Genomic DNA, 18103 nt, shown 5'->3' with positions numbered 1-18103 from the left:
CCACCTTCCACACCCACAGACAGAACCACCTTCCACACCCACAGACAGAACCACCTTCCACACGGCACAGACAGAACCACCTTCCACACCCAAAGACAGAACCACCTTCCACACCCACAGACAGAACCACCTTCCACACCCACAGACAGAACCACCTTCCACACCCACAGACAGAACCACCTTCCACACGGCACAGACAGAACCACCTTCCACACCCACAGACAGAACCACCTTCCACACGGCACAGACAGAACCACCTTCCACACGGCACAGACAGAACCACCTTCCACACCGGCACAGACAGAACCACCTTCCACACCGGCACAGACAGAACCACCTTCCACACCCACAGACAGAACCACCTTCCACACCCACAGACAGAACCACCTTCCACATGGCACAGACAGATCCACCTTCCACACCCACAGACAGAACCACCTTCCACACCGGCACAGACAGAACCACCTTCCACGCCCACAGACAGAACCACCTTCCACACCGGCACAGACAGAACCACCTTCCACACCGGCACAGACAGAACCACCTTCCACACCCACAGACAGAACCACCTTCCACACCCACAGACAGAACCACCTTCCACACCCACAGACAGAACCACCTTCCACACCGGCACAGACGGAACCACCTTCCACACCGGCACAGACAGAACCACCTTCCACACCGGCACAGACAGAACCACCTTCCACACCGGCACAGACAGAACCACCTTCCACACGGCACAGACAGAACCACCTTCCACACCGGCACAGACAGAACCACCTTCCACACCCAAAGACAGAACCACCCTCCACACCCACAGACAGAACCACCTTCCACACCCACAGACAGAACCACCTTCCACACCCACAGACAGATCCACCTTCCACACCCACAGACAGAACCACCTTCCACACCCACAGACAGAACCACCTTCCACACCGGCACAGACAGAACCACCTTCCATACCCAAAGACAGAACCACCTTCCACACCCACAGTCAGAACCACCTTCCACACCCACAGACAGAACCACCTTCCACACCGGCACAGACAGAACCACCTTCCATACCCAAAGACAGATCCACCTTCCACACCCACAGACAGAACCACCTTCCACACCCACAGACAGAACCACCTTCCACACCGGCACAGACAGAACCACCTTCCATACCCAAAGACAGAACCACCTTCCACACCCACAGACAGAACCACCTTCCACACCCACAGACAGAACCACCTTCCACACCCACAGACAGAACCACCTTCCACACCGGCACAGACAGAACCACCTTCCATACCCAAAGACAGAACCACCTTCCACACCCACAGACAGAACCACCTTCCACACCCACAGACAGAACCACCTTCCACACCCACAGACAGAACCACCTTCCACACCCACAGACAGAACCACCTTCCACACCCACAGACAGAACCACCTTCCACACGGCACAGACAGAACCACCTTCCACACCCACAGACAGAACCACCTTCCACACCCACAGACAGAACCACCTTCCACACCCACAGACAGAACCACCTTCCACACCCACAGACAGAACCACCTTCCATACCCACAGACAGAACCACCTTCCACACCCACAGACAGAACCACCTTCCACACGGCACAGACAGAACCACCTTCCACACTCACAGACAGAACCACCTTCCACACCGGCACAGACAGAACCACCTTCCACACCCACAGACAGAACCACCTTCCACACCCACAGACAGGACCACCTTCCACACCCACAGACAGAACCACCTTCCACACCCACAGACAGGACCACCTTCCACACCCACAGACAGAACCACCTTCCACACCCACAGACAGGACCACCTTCCACACCCACAGACAGAACCACCTTCCACACCCACAGACAGGACCACCTTCCACACCCACAGACAGAACCACCTTCCACACCCACAGACAGAACCACCTTCCACACCCACAGACAGGACCACCTTCCACACCCACAGACAGAACCACCTTCCACACCCACAGACAGGACCACCTTCCACACCCACAGACAGAACCACCTTCCACACCCACAGACAGGACCACCTTCCACACCCACAGACAGAACCACCTTCCACACCCACAGACAGGACCACCTTCCACACCCACAGACAGAACCACCTTCCACACCCACAGACAGAACCACCTTCCACACCCACAGACAGAACCACCTTCCACACCCACAGACAGAACCACCTTCCACACCCAAAGACAGAACCACCTTCCACACCCACAGACAGAACCACCTTCCACACCCACAGACAGAACCACCTTCCACACCCACAGACAGAACCACCTTCCACACCCAAAGACAGAACCACCTTCCACACCCACAGACAGAACCACCTTCCACACCCACAGACAGAACCACCTTCCACACCCACAGACAGAACCACCTTCCATACCCACAGACAGAACCACCTTCCACACCCACAGACAGGACCACCTTCCACACCCACAGACAGAACCACCTTCCACACCCACAGACAGAACCACCTTCCACACCCACAGACAGGACCACCTTCCACACCCACAGGCAGAACCACCTTCCACACCCACAGACAGAACCACCTTCCACACCCACAGACAGGACCACCTTCCACATGGCACAGACAGATCCACCTTCCACACCCACAGACAGAACCACCTTCCACATCGGCACAGACAGAACCACCTTCCACACCCACTGACAGAACCACCTTCCACATCGGCACAGACAGAACCACCTTCCACACCCACTGACAGAACCACCTTCCACACCGGCACAGACAGAACCACCTTCCACACCCACAGACAGAACCACCTTCCACACGGCACAGACAGAACCACCTTCCCCACCCACAGACAGAACCACCTTCCCCACCGGGACAAACCATTGTAAATGGTTCGCTTGCAATCTGCATTTCAGAAACTCAACAGGCAGGTATGGACAGCTGCTCATTGGATACCAAGAAAGTAAACTGTTTTATCAGCAACTAAAATTAACGCTATAATGGAAACTAATTCGAAGCACGATAAACATTGCAAAAATTTGTGTGACGTGCATGTAACAACAATATCCTGTAAAAACCATGCTCAACAAAAACAGCCAAATGCTATTTCCTGCATTTAGCTCTGTCATACACTGAGCCCTCACTGCATTCATTAGATCGGCTTTGAAGGCAAAAAAAAACATAAGGTTGGCAAAACAACCAGGGAAATTGGGACAGGTTTTGAATTCTTTTTTAAACTTTCCAAATTCGAGCTGGATTTGTTGTGTGGGTTCACTGCTAGTTTCTGCAGGGCTGGGGGAAGCCATTGTGTCACATCAAGGCTTCAGAGTGGTCCCCTTATCAAATTGTTTCCTGAATCTACAAAACACGATCTTCAGGTGCCTATGATAACCTGTACCAACTATGTCTCTCCTTTTGGTCTTCACACTCCAGTTTTATTTCCCATTTCTCTTGGCAGGTGTAGTGATTGGAACCAGGGCCAGACAGATCTCATGGACTATGAGACCCCTGATTATGGTTGTTAACCTGGACCAATCAGGGAGCCTTGGCTGACAGATATAACCAGGAGAAATGGCAGTGTTTGTCACTGGCCACCCAGGTGTTTTCCTATCTTCCTGGTGGTGGAAATTAAATAAAGATTGGTGCACTTTGTGTCTTCCACTGTGTCTCCCATCTGCACACACACACCATGGGTGCTGGGGATAAAATAAGCACTACCGCACTTAGGTGGTAGTGTGGGGGTTAAAGGGAAAAAAAATAAATAAACGGGAGATTTGCTGGGGAAAAAAATAAGCAAAAAAAAAAAAGAAAGAAAAAAAAATAACCAGGAGAAATGGCAGTGTTTGTCACTGGCCACCCGGGTGTTTTCCTATCTTCCTGGTGGTGGAATTTGAATAAAGATTGGTGCACTTTGTGTCTTTCACTGTGTCTCACACCTGCACACACACACCATGGGTGCTGGGGATAAAATAAGCACTACCGCAAAAAAAAAGAAAAAAAAAAATAACCAGGAGAAATGGCAGTTTTTGTCACTGGCCACCCGGGTGTTTTCCTATCTTCCTGGTGGTGGAATTTGAATAAAGATTAGTGCACTTTGTGTCTTCCACTGTGTCTCACACTTGCACACACACACCATGGGTGCTGGGGAAAAAAATAATAAGCACTACCGCAATTAGGTGGTAGTGTGGGGGTTTAGAAAAAAAAACATTAGGAAAAAAAAGAGAAAAAAAAATAAATAAAAATAAACAGGAGTGTCCAACTCTACTTTGATTTAGTCCCTACCCTCCCACCCACTGTTTTGGTCACACAGCACTGTCCTTTCAAATAGAAAAGAAAAAAAAAGAAAAGAAAAAAAAAGAAAAAAATAAACAGGAGTGCCTAGAGGTGGTAGAAAAAAAAACCAGGAGAAAGGGCAGTGTTTGTCACTGGCCACCCGGGTGTTTTCCTATCTTCCTGGTGGTGGAATTTGAATAAAGATTCGTGCACTTTGTGTCTTTCACTGTATCTCACACCTGCACACACACACACCATGGGTGCTGGGGCAAAAATAAGCACTACTGCACTTAGGTGGTAGTGTGGGGGTTATAAAAAAAAGAAAAAAAAAATAACCAGGAGAAAGGACAGTGTTTGTCACTGGCCACCCGGGTGTTTTCCTATCTTCCTGGTGGTGGAATTTGTATAAAGATTCGTGCACTTTGTGTCTTTCACTGTGTCTCACACCTGCACACACACACCATGGGTGCTGGGGATAAAATAAGCACTACCGCGCTTATGTGGTAGTGTGGGGGTTAATTAGAAAAAAAATGAAAAAAAAGAAAAAAAGAAGAGAAAAATAAAAGAAAAAAAAAAGAAAAGAAAAAAAAAATAACCAGGAGAAAGGGCAGTGTTTGTCACTGGCCAGAAAAGAAAGAAAGAAAAATAAAATAAACAGGAGATTAAGGGCAGTGTTTGTCACTGGCCACCCGGGTGTTTTCCTATCTTCCTGGTGGTGGAAATTGAATAAAAAATTCGTGCACTTTGTGTCCTTCACTGTGTTTCACACGTATACACACACACCATGGGTGCTGGGGAAAAAATAAGCACTACCACACTTATGTGGTAGTGTGGGGGTTAAAAAAAGAAAAAAAATATATATAAACAGGAGTGTCTCCAACTCTATTTTGATTTAGTCCCTACCCTCCCCTTCACTGTTTTGATCACACAGCACTGTCCTTTGAAAAAGAGAAAAAAAAATAACCAGGAGATGTTGCCCGGACGGAATTTCACATTGGCCCCAAGGTCCCGTACTTCCCGCGGGAGCCTGTGCCACACAACCTGAGCCGCCTCCGGAATTTTAATTTCGTTCCCTTTCAGGGGGTAAAAAGGCGGGCCCTGTATAGACTGCTGCTGCACACCATCCACCTCTTCTCCCTCATCCACCGTCCGGACACGCCTTGGCGTGCCCATTTGCCACCGGGCGGTGGGGATCCCCAGTGGAGGGCTCTCTACGCGGGAGTCCTCCCCCTTTCTCTCGGGGATCTGGGGTAGAGGGTGCTGCACGCAGCAGTCCCCTGCAACCGCAGATTGCGGTGGTTCACTGACTCCCAGCCCAACTGCTTGTTCTGTGGCGCTGTGGAGTCCGTGGACCATGTGTATATTGGGTGTGGGCGTTTGCACTCCCTTTTTGATTTTCTGAAAAACCTCCTCCTCTGTTTTTGGCTGCACTTCAGTCTCACGCTCCTGATCTTCGGGCACCCGGTACGGAGGAGGGAGGGCAGGTCTGAAGACCTCCTCGTGGGTCTGCTCCTGGGCCTGGCCAAACTGGCCATCAACAGGTCCAGGCAGCGGGCCGTGGAGGGGTCGTTAGGGCCGACTGCCTGCCCCTCTTCCGCGGTTATGTTAGAGCCCGGGTGTCCTTGGAGAAGGAGCACGCGGTGTCCACCAACACCCTGGAGTTGTTCAGGGAGAGGTGGGCGCCGCAGGGTGTGGAGTGCATTATTTCCCCCTCCAACTCTATTTTGATTTAGTCCCTACCCTCCCCTTCACTGTTTGATCACACAGCACTGCCCTTTGATGGGAAGGGCACTGCTTGTCACTGGCCACTCAGGTGTTTCTTTTCTTCCTGGTGGTGGAATTTTGAATAAAGATTTTGTACACTTTGTGTCTTTCACTGTGTGTCACACCTGCACACACACACACATGGATGCTGGGGGAAAAATAAGCACTACCGCAAATAAAAAGAAATAAAACCCAGGAGATTCAGAGTCTCCTCAGTTCAGGGACTGGCTCTGAACTGGCTGGTCAGTGCCCATGTACTGTGCATGTGTAAATAAAGGGTGACTTGGTACAGGTCTTTGTGCAGCATGGTCAGCACATTTGCCACAGGTGGGATTCTGCTGGTGAAATGCCTCAGCTCCATAATGTTGGCAAAGTGTGTGGATCTTGTTCCACTGCTTACCAAATGACAATATTTTCTTTGTCATTTTCACTGCACACCCAAGATATGAACATTTTTGTGTGCAATCTACAATCCTAATGAGACTATGGAATGAAATTATTAGTCCCAACACCTGCCAACTTGTTCAATTTCCTGATCCCTTAGTATCTCATAGTCCATTCATAGATCAGCTCAAAATTGGCCTCCAACTTACATTGCAAGCATCGAGCTGTGAAATGGGGCCAACATATTAAGCATTCATACCGGTATAATGAATAAAACAGTCAAATAAGTATTTTCTGGAGCGGAAAATTCCAAATCATTTATTACTTCACCTTGCAGTTATTGCTGCAACTTTGAACATAGTCCAGCCAGTCAGAACTTTACCACAACACTCTCCTATCCATTGATAAAACTGACAAAACATTGGAGCAGCAATAGCTAACTATAATATCTTCAACATGCTTACAAATATTAGGAGCAGATTACCGCAGATACTGGAATCCGAACTGAAAACAAAAAATGCTGGAGATCACATCAGCTTGCTCTCTCTCCATGGATGCTGCCTGACCCACTGTGAGCTCCAGCATTTTTTGTTCTCAGCTCATGCTTACAAATATTGTTTGTCTGTGATTATCACATTTGATACTGGCATCAAGAATCAAATCATTACATTTTCATTTTAGCTTATGAGTAGCCTGGAATCCATTGAAAAATTACCTGGAATTAGCATTTGAATTTAAGCTGACAGTTAAGTGCAACTTAAGAAGTACTATTGACCAATGTACAACGAGAAATAGGAACATCCAATTAATTATCACCAATAAAAAAAGGCAAGAAACTAACTGAAAAAACATTGCATTCATTTTTCACTTTTGCAGATTTCAAAATGAGAAACCAACAATGTTTTGAAGTATTCCATTAGTACCAAAGGAAGATTTCAAATTTGTGGAAGGTTTTGATTAATTCCTGCTCACTGGTGTAAACACTCTTTATGCACAGAGAGAAAGATTATGCATGTGCATTTCCAAAAGTGAGTGTGAACCATTTGAAACACACGTTACTGAGTCACAGAGAACATCCGCATAATTTTCACACTAATCAATTTTACACGTTGGGGTCAATTTCATGAATGAAAAACAGATGGAAAATTATGAGGTGCATGTCTTTGATTTCCCATTAAGCTGTTCTCGTGGCAGGATTCCCATTAGGAAGCACATTCCCAAATCACCACGAGAAAGCAAGTCAGTTGGAAAATTGATAATCAACCGAAAAGGTAATTCAGATAGCGCAGCCTGTTGTCTAGCCTCCCTCTGTATTGTAGGTTTCTACGAAATCCAGACTCACCAAAGTCTGCTTACTTCGGTGTGTTCATAAGTGAAGGTGCCAGAGGAGTGAAGGTGAAGGTGCTCCTTTACATTTCATTGTGCTTAAGCATTGGTACTTTTATTTAATTCCAGCCTTAAAATGGACTCTAACTGTGCCTTTCTGATGAGTTTAATTATCCAGTGAAACCAGGTTGTAAAGAGTGTGATAGAATGTGTTCAGCTGAGATATGAATCGTGAATAATTAAATAAACTATCAGAGGGAGAGTTGTGTAAATCAGTTGTAATTTCATTATGATTGCTCAAGATAATGGAGGATAAAAGGGGAGGTCAAATTGGTTTGCATAATGGCCTGAAATGTTAACAGCTCCTGTCACTATCAATTTATTTTGTGATTGATCGTGGAAGTCCACATTACAAATCTATACTTCCTCAGAACAAATGGCACAAGGCTAAGACACAAAAAGAACATATTCAGACATAGCAGTCCGGCCCAAGAATTTTTACTCCTTTCAGTAATTGTTCATGTTGCACTTAAGAGGAATCTTAAAGCTCGGAGACTGGGAAAGGTGAAGGTTCCTACATTCCATCTTTAAAATTCACACAACACCAGGTTATAGTCTAACAAGTTTGATTGGAAGCACTAGCTTTTGGAGCGTCGTTCCTTCATCAGGTGGCTGTGACCTGGTGTTATGTGAGTTTTAACTTTGAAAACCCCCGTCCAACACTGGCATCTCCAAATCATGACTACATTCCATCTTGTTTTTCATTAACAGTTCATGGAGATCTGACCAAAACAAAATCAAATCACTCCAGGCAAGGCACAACCATAGCTACTTTAGTTACTATATAAAGAATGATATATTCCACCTAAATCAGTTAAATTCTCTCTCATATCGTGTATCTCTGAGGTTGAATTACAAGCACACGCAATGTGAAAGCAGCATGTGTCGAGTTAAGCCAACACACAGAAGGGACCTGGCTAATTCAGGTCAGCTGATGTTGGAACGCCTCACTGGGGTTTGCTACCTTTTTCCATTCTACACTTTGAAGTGATTCTTGTTGAAATGATCTCAATAACTGTAAAGTGTGATTGATATCAAAGATTTCACAACGGAATGGAACTGGAAGACTTATGCATATTGAAATCAGCAATTTTGATGTTCTATAAGCTTTTATGGCAACATTAAATAGCTTTCCACTTGTGAACAGTCACAAAAGCTCTTTTCCACTTCTTATACGGGACAGAAAAATATTTACAACTCCCATAAGCTGAAGCACTGCAGCTCCACAATACCTCAATGCATTCAGAACAAGTTCATTTTTATTGACAGATAAAAGATGATTCTAGAAACATTAGAAGACATTGTCAAAATCTCTAAAGAAGAAACTTTTAGCTGTTCCTTATTTCCCAAGAAAAGCTTGATGTTTTGTTTCTTTCATGGGACATGGGCATCGCTGGCTGGGCCCAGCATTTTTTGCCCATCCATTGAGAAGGTGGGGGTGAGCTGCCTTCTTGAACCACTGTAATTTATTGCTGTGGGTTGACCCACAATGTCCTTAAGGAGAGAATTCCAGGATTTTGACCCAGCGACAGTGAAGGAACCGTGATATATTTCCAAGCCTTCTGATCAGAAGGATATTGTGAAACGTGAAATGGTTCAGAAAAGATTTACAAGGATGTTGCCAGGGTTGGAAGGTTTGAGTTGTAGGGAGAGTCTGAGGCTGTTTTCCCTGGAGCATCAGAGATTGAGGGATGATCTTATAGAGGTATATAAAATCATGAGGGGCATGGTTAGGATAACTAGAAAAGGTCTTTTCCCTGGGGTGAGGGAGTCCAGAACTAGAGGGCATTGGTTTAGGGTGAGAGGGTAAAGAATTAAAAGGGACCTAAGGGGCAACATTTTCACTCAGAGGGTGGTACGTGTATGGAATGAGCTGCCAGAGGAAGTGGTGGAGGCTGGTACAATTACAACATTTAAAAAGCATCTGGATGGGTATATGAATAGGAAGGGTTTAGAGAGATATGGGTCAAGTGCTGGCAAATGGGACTAGATTAATTCAGGACATCTGGTCGGCATGGATGAGTTGGACTAAAGGATTTATATCCATGCTGTACATCTCTATGACTCTAAGTCAGGAGGATGAGTAGTTTGGATGGGAACCTGCAGGTGGTGGTATTCCCGTGTACCTGCTGCCCTTGTCCTTCCTGATAGTAGAGGTTGTGGGTTTGGAAAGTGCTTTTGAACTTGGTGACTTGTGCCTTGCAGATGGTGGAGGGAATACTGCCACTGAGTGTTGATGATGGAGGGATTAGATCTTGTGGGTGTGGTGCCAATCAAGCGGGCTCCTTTGTCCTGGATGGTGTCGAGCTTCTTGAGTGTTGTTGGGCCTGCCCCCATCCGGGCAGGTGGGAAGTATTCCATCACACTCCTGGCGTGTGCCTTGTGGATGGTGGACAAGCTTTGGGGAGTCAGGAGATGAGTTACTCTCCACAGTATTCCTAGCCTCTAACCTGCTCTTGTAGTCACTGTATTTATACAGTGAGTCCAGTTCAATTTCTGGTCAATAGTAACCCGAGAATGTTAACAATGGGGGATTCTATGACAGTAATACCTTTGAATGTTAAGGAGCAATAGCTAGATTCCTTTGCTGGAGATGATCATTGCCTGGCATTTCTGTAGTGCAAATGTTACTTGCCATTTGTCAGCTCAATCCTGGATTTTGTCCAGTTCTTTTGAACATGGACTGCTTCAGTATCTGAGGAGTCACAAATGGTGCTGAACATTGCAGAATCATTGGCGAACTTCCCACTTCCGACCTTATGATGGAGGGAAGTCCATTAATGATGCAGCTGAACTGGGTAGGACACTACCCTGAGGAACTCCTGCAGAGATGCCCTGGAGCTGAAATGACTGACCTTCAACAACCACTACCATCTTCCCATGTGTCAGGTACGACTCCAAACAATGGAAAACTTTCTACTTGATTCCCATTCATTTGAGTGCTGTTCGGTCAAATGCAGCCTTCATATTGAATGCTGTCCCTCTCGCCACACTTCTGGAATTCAGCATTTTCTTCCTTTTTGAACTAAGGCTAATGTAAGGAGCTGAAAGGTCCTGGCAGAATACTGACTGAGGGCACTGAATTAGTTATTAGAATGGAAATTCTAATTATCATTACTGTTGATTATGTCCTCCTTCACTTTAGTGATCAACAAAGCTAGACTAATGGGGCAGTAATTGGCCGAGTTAGTGTCTTACTTTTTCTGTGCAGTGCATACCTGGGCAACTTCCCATATTGTCAGGTGTATACCAGTGTCGTAAGTGTAATGGATCAGCCTGGCTAAGGCACAACAGGTTATGGAGCACAAACCTTCAGCACTATTGCTGGAATGTTGTCAGGGCTCTTAAACTTTGCAGTATCCAGTGCCTCCAAACGTTTCTTGATAGAACACGAGGCCAGTGGAAACGGCTGCGGACTGGCAGCTGTGATGCTAAGAACCACTGGAGGAGGAGAAAGTGAGGTCTGCAGATGCTGGAGATCAGAGCTGAAAATGTGTTGCTGGAAAAGCGCAGCAGGTCTTCAGGAAGGGTCATGCCCGAAACGTCGATGCTGCTCCTTGGATGCTGCCTGACCTGCTCCTTGGATGCTGCCTGACCTGCTGCGCTTTTCCAGCAACACATTTTCACACCACTGGAGGAGGTCAAGATAAATCATCCACTCGGCGCTTCTGGTTAATGATTGTTGCAAAATGTACTCCCCAAATCATGTGCACTGACATGTTGGGCTCTTCCATCATTGAGGATGGGGAAGTTTGCGTGAGTGAGTTGTTTGATTGTCCACCACCATTCACCACTGAATGTGACAGGACTGCAGAGCTTAGATCTGATCCGATGTTTGTGGATCACTTAGCTCTGTCTATCACTTTTGTAATGTCCACTTCCTTTACTTTCCTTGGCTTTGGACTGTGGTCTAAAAAATGAAAAATATTGCTTTAAACCAAGGAGACTGAGCAAAGATATGTTGCAGCTTTAATAGTTATATTTACTGGAGCTCATAGCGAGCTGTTGCCTTTTTCTTGAACAGTGAGAACAGAAACAGACATTATGGAGCTGATAGTTTCTGAACTAAGGGAAAACTGATTGAGAATAATATTCTGATACTTTCCTAACCAGGTGACCGATGGCTTGTGTGGGAGTAGTGCAGCAGAAAACCATGCAGACTGCAAAGGGCAAACATCAAATAATCTCTCTTTGTGTCTCCAGGCTCGAGGTCCCAGAAAATCTCCAGTAGCAACTAGTTACCTCCCACTCACCTTTTGCTGCAAACCCCCTGTTGTAGAAGGAATAAAACACCTTAAAAGACGATGAATGGACAAATTGTCAACCAGTGAATGAAGAGACCATTTGTGTGCAAACAACTTGATGCCAACAACAAAGAACCAGAAAGGAAGTGGAAGGAAAAGAACAAAAGAGCTTGATGGAATCCTACAATCCAGAATGGTGCTTTAGAACTGAGCTTCCCTGATCCACCCTTAATATCCATGTCTTGACTGGTTTGTGTGTCTGCCTTTTTGTGAAAGGGAGAATTTAAGAGATAGAGTTAAGTTACAGAGGCATAAGTTAGCCATTTATGTTTCCTAAATGCCACGGGTAAGGGACAGTTATAAGCAATTAATTTCTCATTTAGTACAGGAAAATGGTAGGTATTTCCTTTTAACTTGCATTCATCTGGTAAAGTGGGATCTTTGGCTCATTTGAAAATGCTTTCACAATTGTGATAACTCCAGGAATTAATGGTGCTTAGTTCCTGGGTCACAACCCAGTGAGTTGTGATACTTGCTGCTTATGCTGTTTAACATGGAAGTAGTGTTATGTTATACCTTCACCAGGCTAACACCTAATTTTTGGGTATGCCTGGTGCTGTTCCTGGCATGCCCTCCTGCATTTTCTATTGAACCAGGGTTGATCCCCTGGTTGGATGGTTTCGCAGATTGGGGGATATGCTGGCTTATGAGGTTGCAGATTGTGTTGGAGTACAATTCTGCTGCTGTTGATGACCCATAGCACTTCATGGATGAGTTGCTAAATATGTTCAAAGTCTATCCTACTCAGCATGTTGACAATAGCATACAACATGAATAGAGTATTGTCCATGTGTAGATGACTCCATTAAAGAACTGTGCAGTGGTCACTCCTATCATTGCTGTCATGGATAGATGCATCTGGGACAGGCAGATCGGTGAGGGTGAGGTTAAGTATGATTTCCTCTTGTTGGTTCCCACATCACTTGATGTGGACACAACCTAGCAGTAATGCCCTTTAGGACTTTACCAAGCTGATCAATAGTGCTGCTGTCTAGACACTCTTAGTGATGGACGTTGATGGCCCCCACCCAGAGCACATTCTGTGTCCTTGCCACCTCAGCACTTCCTTCAAGTGTTGTTCAACGTGGAGGAGTACCGATTCATCAGCCGATGGAGGACAGTTGGTGGTGATGAGCAGGAAGTGTCAATGTTGAGGACTCAAAGGGCAACTCTCTCCTAACTGTGTTCCACTATGTCACTATCTCTGCTGGACAGGGATGGTGATGGTGCTGTCAGGACCATTGTCTGTAAGGTATGATTCTGTGACTACATCAAGCTATGCTTGAGTGGTCTATTGACAGCTCTCCCAAATTTGGCACTAATGACTTTTATGGATCCATATGTGACCTATCTTTGATCTGTGTGAAAAAACCCTTGTGATCAATGTCCATGCCATTGTGCAATGAAGAATGTAGACTCTATAGTTCAATTTGTTGAATATATTGGATTATTGCATTTGCTCCTTGGCTACTTTACTGGTGAAGCCAACATTGTCCCTTCCTCAGGGATGCTGCTTACTCAGTATGATCTCTGCTTGATCAACGATTCTTCCTTGAAAGACAAAGAACTGAAATGTTTCTCTTGAACTTGTGTCACCTCATCATCTGACAGCAAACTCAAATCTGCTGTTACAATTTGTTCAGCAGGCTGCGTTCCTGTCTGATTAACTTCAATTAAAGATCCATCAATAAGCTCAAATGGCTCATACTGCTCATTGCTTCCTCAACACTGGCATCCTTTTGCAAACCTTAATGAGACTTGTCATCTGAACTCCCTTCAATATGAATAGAAGTGGAAACAATTCTGAAAGCCTACTGTAGTTGGAGACTTCCATCCTGTTGACAATATGAATAAATTCTCTTCTATCTACTAGATAATCTCAATGAATTCTTCTTTCTATATGGCTTCTACTTATGACTAGAAAGCCCAGTCAAATTTGTACAGTCTGTCACCAGTCTAGTCAATTAGCAGCTGTTTGTTCAATAACTAACTCTGTTTTGACCTGTACCTCCATAATTGGCTGCTCCTTGGCCAATTGTTGCCTGACCGGTATCTCTTTAAATATCTTGACATAACTGGCTGTCTTTTGAGCTGTTTGCTGTTGAATATAAATTAGTTGAATCCCTTCTGCCATTGGAATAAGGTTGAGGTCAAAACACATATTCATTACCAATGAGTGAAAATTCTTGATTGTGAAGAATGTATCCATTTTCTACTCTTACACCATTTGTTTTACAGAGTTGCTTGTAGCCTGCTTTTAATCTTAAATAGCATACTTTCTGCATTATGTAGTTGCACTGGTTGTAGGCTATAAACAGTGTTTTTTTTTTACCCAAGGTATCCAATCAGATAATCCAGTGATACTTGTCCCTTCATCAACCTTCAAATTAAAATGATGTCCATTGACAGAAAACCCTTCTTGTCAAAACAGATCAGTTTGGATTACCAATATTCCCTGGAAGAACACTTAATTTATCTTCAATTGTGGGTTGCTCCAGGTCACTAATATCCTTGTGTGAGCCGTTATTATATTCCTGCTACCCTATAATGTGTTCTACTTCTGCATGTCTTCTGGAAGTGACCTACTGTTTTATAGATATAACATTCTTTACTCAAGCTAAGTGCTGCTTGAGGTTTCTTGCTTAACAGCGTTGGAACTGACTCTTAGTCAGTGTGTCTACCTCTGCTTTCACTCTGTCTTTAGGGTTTCACTAACTCACAAACTGAATGGATTCTGCAGACCTCCTGTGATAAGGTCAATGTTCTTCCCTTAGGATTAATTGTTGTTGCTTCTGGACTTGCTGCTTGCCTCAACAAATGATTGATTTTCTCCAAAGTCAAATCTTCTTTGGACTATAATAAATCTGACAGAGATTCAACAGTAATTCCAACAATAATCCTGTCTCGTTTGAATTCTGATTTTAAAGCACCATGCAAGTTTTTTTGTTACTACTGTGTAGAAATCATTCATGAAATTATCTACATATCCATACTGAACTCTTATTAAATCTTATTTTTTCAAGAATTTTATTATACTAAGATTGTCAAAGCTTGAAGAACTTCATCTAAAGCATGTATGCAGTGGTGAACAATAATGTCATAATCCACAGTCTCAGTTGAATATAACAGGCTGTTTACTCAACTGCAGAGCTAACATATAATTTGAAAGAAGTTCTGTATCTTAAGAATGGTTTTCTTCAAGATGTCCAATTCTATCGAGCTCTGATGAAGGGTCATCTAGACTCAAAACGCTAGCTTGGTCTGTCTCTCTCTGTGGATGCTGCCTGACCCACTGTGACTTCAAGTAATTTTTGCTTTCTGTCCAAGTCTATGTTCTATTTCAAATTAAATCTTCCAGGCTATGTTACCCCTATTGCTATTTTTCCAAATGTGATTTTACTTTAAGGCTTTTCAATTTTACATTGTCTCACTTGCTCTATTCTTTTTGCCTGAAAGACTTGGAACTCTGCAGTATAGCGGTGATGTTTTTGCCGGATTCTCTGAAAGGCATTCAGTTCTGACGGACTGCAATGCAGATGTAGCTTCCTTGTCTCGAAGGCTTTTAACTGTCTAATACAGCAATGCTGCTTCTCTGAACAATTGTGTTATGGGTATTGGTGTACTTTTGTGGGAGGATTCCTGCTTTCTGCATGTTCTTAGTCTGAGCCAAATAGGTAGAAAAAGGTAAAGGTCCTATCATTTGTTTTCTTCTGATCATATTATCAAGCAGTGGTTCAACATTAAACAATGAATGTGAGAAGACACAAATGGAACATTGAACTACGTGAACAAGGAAAGGTAAAGAGGTGACTGGACATGAACATTAACACTGTTTCTCTCTCCACACATGCTGCTACACCTACTGAGTTTCTCCAGCAATTTCTGTTTTTGTTTCAGAACTTCAGTATCTGCAGTTCTTTGTTTTACTGTAATATTATTAAAGGTAAACAATGTACTTTTTCTCCCCCAAACAACATAGTTGGTAGATGTGCCGAAATCTATTTATGAAATGTCAGAATTTACACAAAACAGTCTCCAAAAAGGCAATTCATGAGCGGGTTACAAATTATTTTTAAGATGAGATCAATAACAATTCTTTCTTAATATGCCGAGCATTACAACAGCTCATTGTAAACTCTCAGGAGACTGACCGAACAAAAGCAAACTACTTCAAATTCTGTAAATCTGAAATAAAAATACAAAGTACTGGAGAAACTCAGCAGCTGTGTAACTTTTATGGAGAAAGAAACTGAGTTGACATTGAGTCCAATTTGACTTTCATTGAAACAATTGTTGGATGGCACAGTGGCTCAGTGGTTAGCACTGCTGCCTCCCAGCATCAGGGACCTGGGTTTGATTCCACTCTTGGATGACTGTCTGTGTGGGTTTCCTCTGGTTTCCTCCCACAGTCCAAAGATGTGCAGATTAGGTTGGATTGGCCATGGGAAATGCAGGGTTTCAGGGATACAGTACTGGGTTGGGTTTGTTGACTCTTCAGAAGGTCAGTGTGGACTCAATGGGCTGAATTGCCTGCTGCCAAGCCTATAAGGATTCTATGATCTAATGAATCGCATGCAGCTGAATAAGGTGGGATGAGCAAATGGGACATAAGTGGAAGTGTCAGGGTAAGGTTAGAGAAGATTAGATCATAGAATGAAAAGCAAATGGACTGGTAACGGTGAGTCCTGAAGGTTGTCAGCCAACAATCTGTCCTGGTCCATCATCGTCAACATTATGGTCAAGAAAGCACAATGCCTCTACTTCCTCAAAAGGTGAGGGACATTCAGCGTGTCCACAATGACCCTCACAAGGTGAGGGACATTTAGCCTGTCCACAATGACCCTCAGAACGCGAGGGACATTTAGCGTGTCCACAATGAGTCTGACCAATTTTTATAGCTGACCCATGGAAAAACATCCAGCCTGGACACATCAAAGCTTGGTAAGGCAACTGCTCTGCCCAAGACCAGAACCAATTACAAATAGTTGTGAACGCAGCCCAGTCCATCACAGATCCAGCCTTCTTTCCATTAGAGTTGAAAAGTGTAGTGCTGGAAAGACACAGCAGGTTAAGTAGCATCTGACCTGCTGTGTTTCTTCAGCACCACACTTTTCGACTCTGACCTCCAGCATCTGCCGTCCTCACTTTCTCCTACCTTCCAGTGACTCCATCTATACTTCCTGCTGCCTTGGGAAAGTAACAAACATCATCAAAGACCCTTCCCACGCTGGCTATACTCTCCACTACCCTCTTCCTTTGGGCAGAAGATTCAATCTGTGCCAACAGATTCAAGAACAGCTTCTTCCCCACTGTTGTCACATTTTTGAACAGACCTCTCAGATATTAGAGTTGATCTTTCTCTGCACCTCCTCTGTAGCTATAACACTGTATTCTGCATTCTGTTGAATTACCCTGATGTACTTATGTAAGGTTTGATTTAGCTGGATAGCACGCAAAACAATACTTCTCACTATCGCAGTGACAATAACAAATCAAATTTTAAGAAGTGCTGAAATGGAAAATGAGTTGGAATGCTGGAGCCTGTGTTGGGCTTCACTGGAACACTAGTCGAGTGAGGACAGAAACGGCAGTATGTGAGCAGGGTGGTATATTGAAATGGCAAGCAACTAAAAGGTTGGAATCATACTTGCAGAATCATTTGACATATTTGTGTAAAAGAAATTTGTAAAGATTACAATTTTGCAAAATTGTTTATTACACCCCAAAGAGGGATTTAGTTTCACTAACCAGGGACACCATCATCGTCATTACATCATGTCTTCACGTCACCAATAGAACAGTTACCCTCTGAATTTTAACGGCATGACTCCATATAAGATGGGATGTCCTTGTGATAAAATCACCTTTGGATTATGTTTCATGTCCTTACTGCTAAGCAGAGTTTTATAACCTGTTTTCATACTACACTCATTTATAATCTTGAATGTCTTCCCACAGAAAGTAACTAGCTATACTAAC

At 44.3% G+C, this 18103-nt stretch overlaps 1 protein-coding gene and 1 pseudogene across 1 annotated transcript in view; both read right to left on the bottom strand.

Moving 5' to 3' along the window:
- Positions 1–6475, bottom strand: part of LOC148146562 (large ribosomal subunit protein eL37-like) — a 33367-nt pseudogene extending 26892 nt beyond the window's left edge.
- The window catches only part of shisa9a (shisa family member 9a), a 427797-nt gene that overhangs the window by 372049 nt on the left and 37645 nt on the right, over positions 1–18103 (bottom strand). The window lies entirely within an intron of this gene.

The sequence above is a fragment of the Chiloscyllium plagiosum genome, unplaced genomic scaffold (genome assembly GCF_037043375.1).
Source record: "Chiloscyllium plagiosum isolate Xiang-an unplaced genomic scaffold, Cpla_swu_hap1 HiC_scaffold_20, whole genome shotgun sequence".
Lineage (NCBI taxonomy): Eukaryota > Metazoa > Chordata > Chondrichthyes > Orectolobiformes > Hemiscylliidae > Chiloscyllium > Chiloscyllium plagiosum.
Note: the sequence above shows the minus strand (reverse complement) of the source record. Positions and strands in the feature narration are given on the sequence as shown.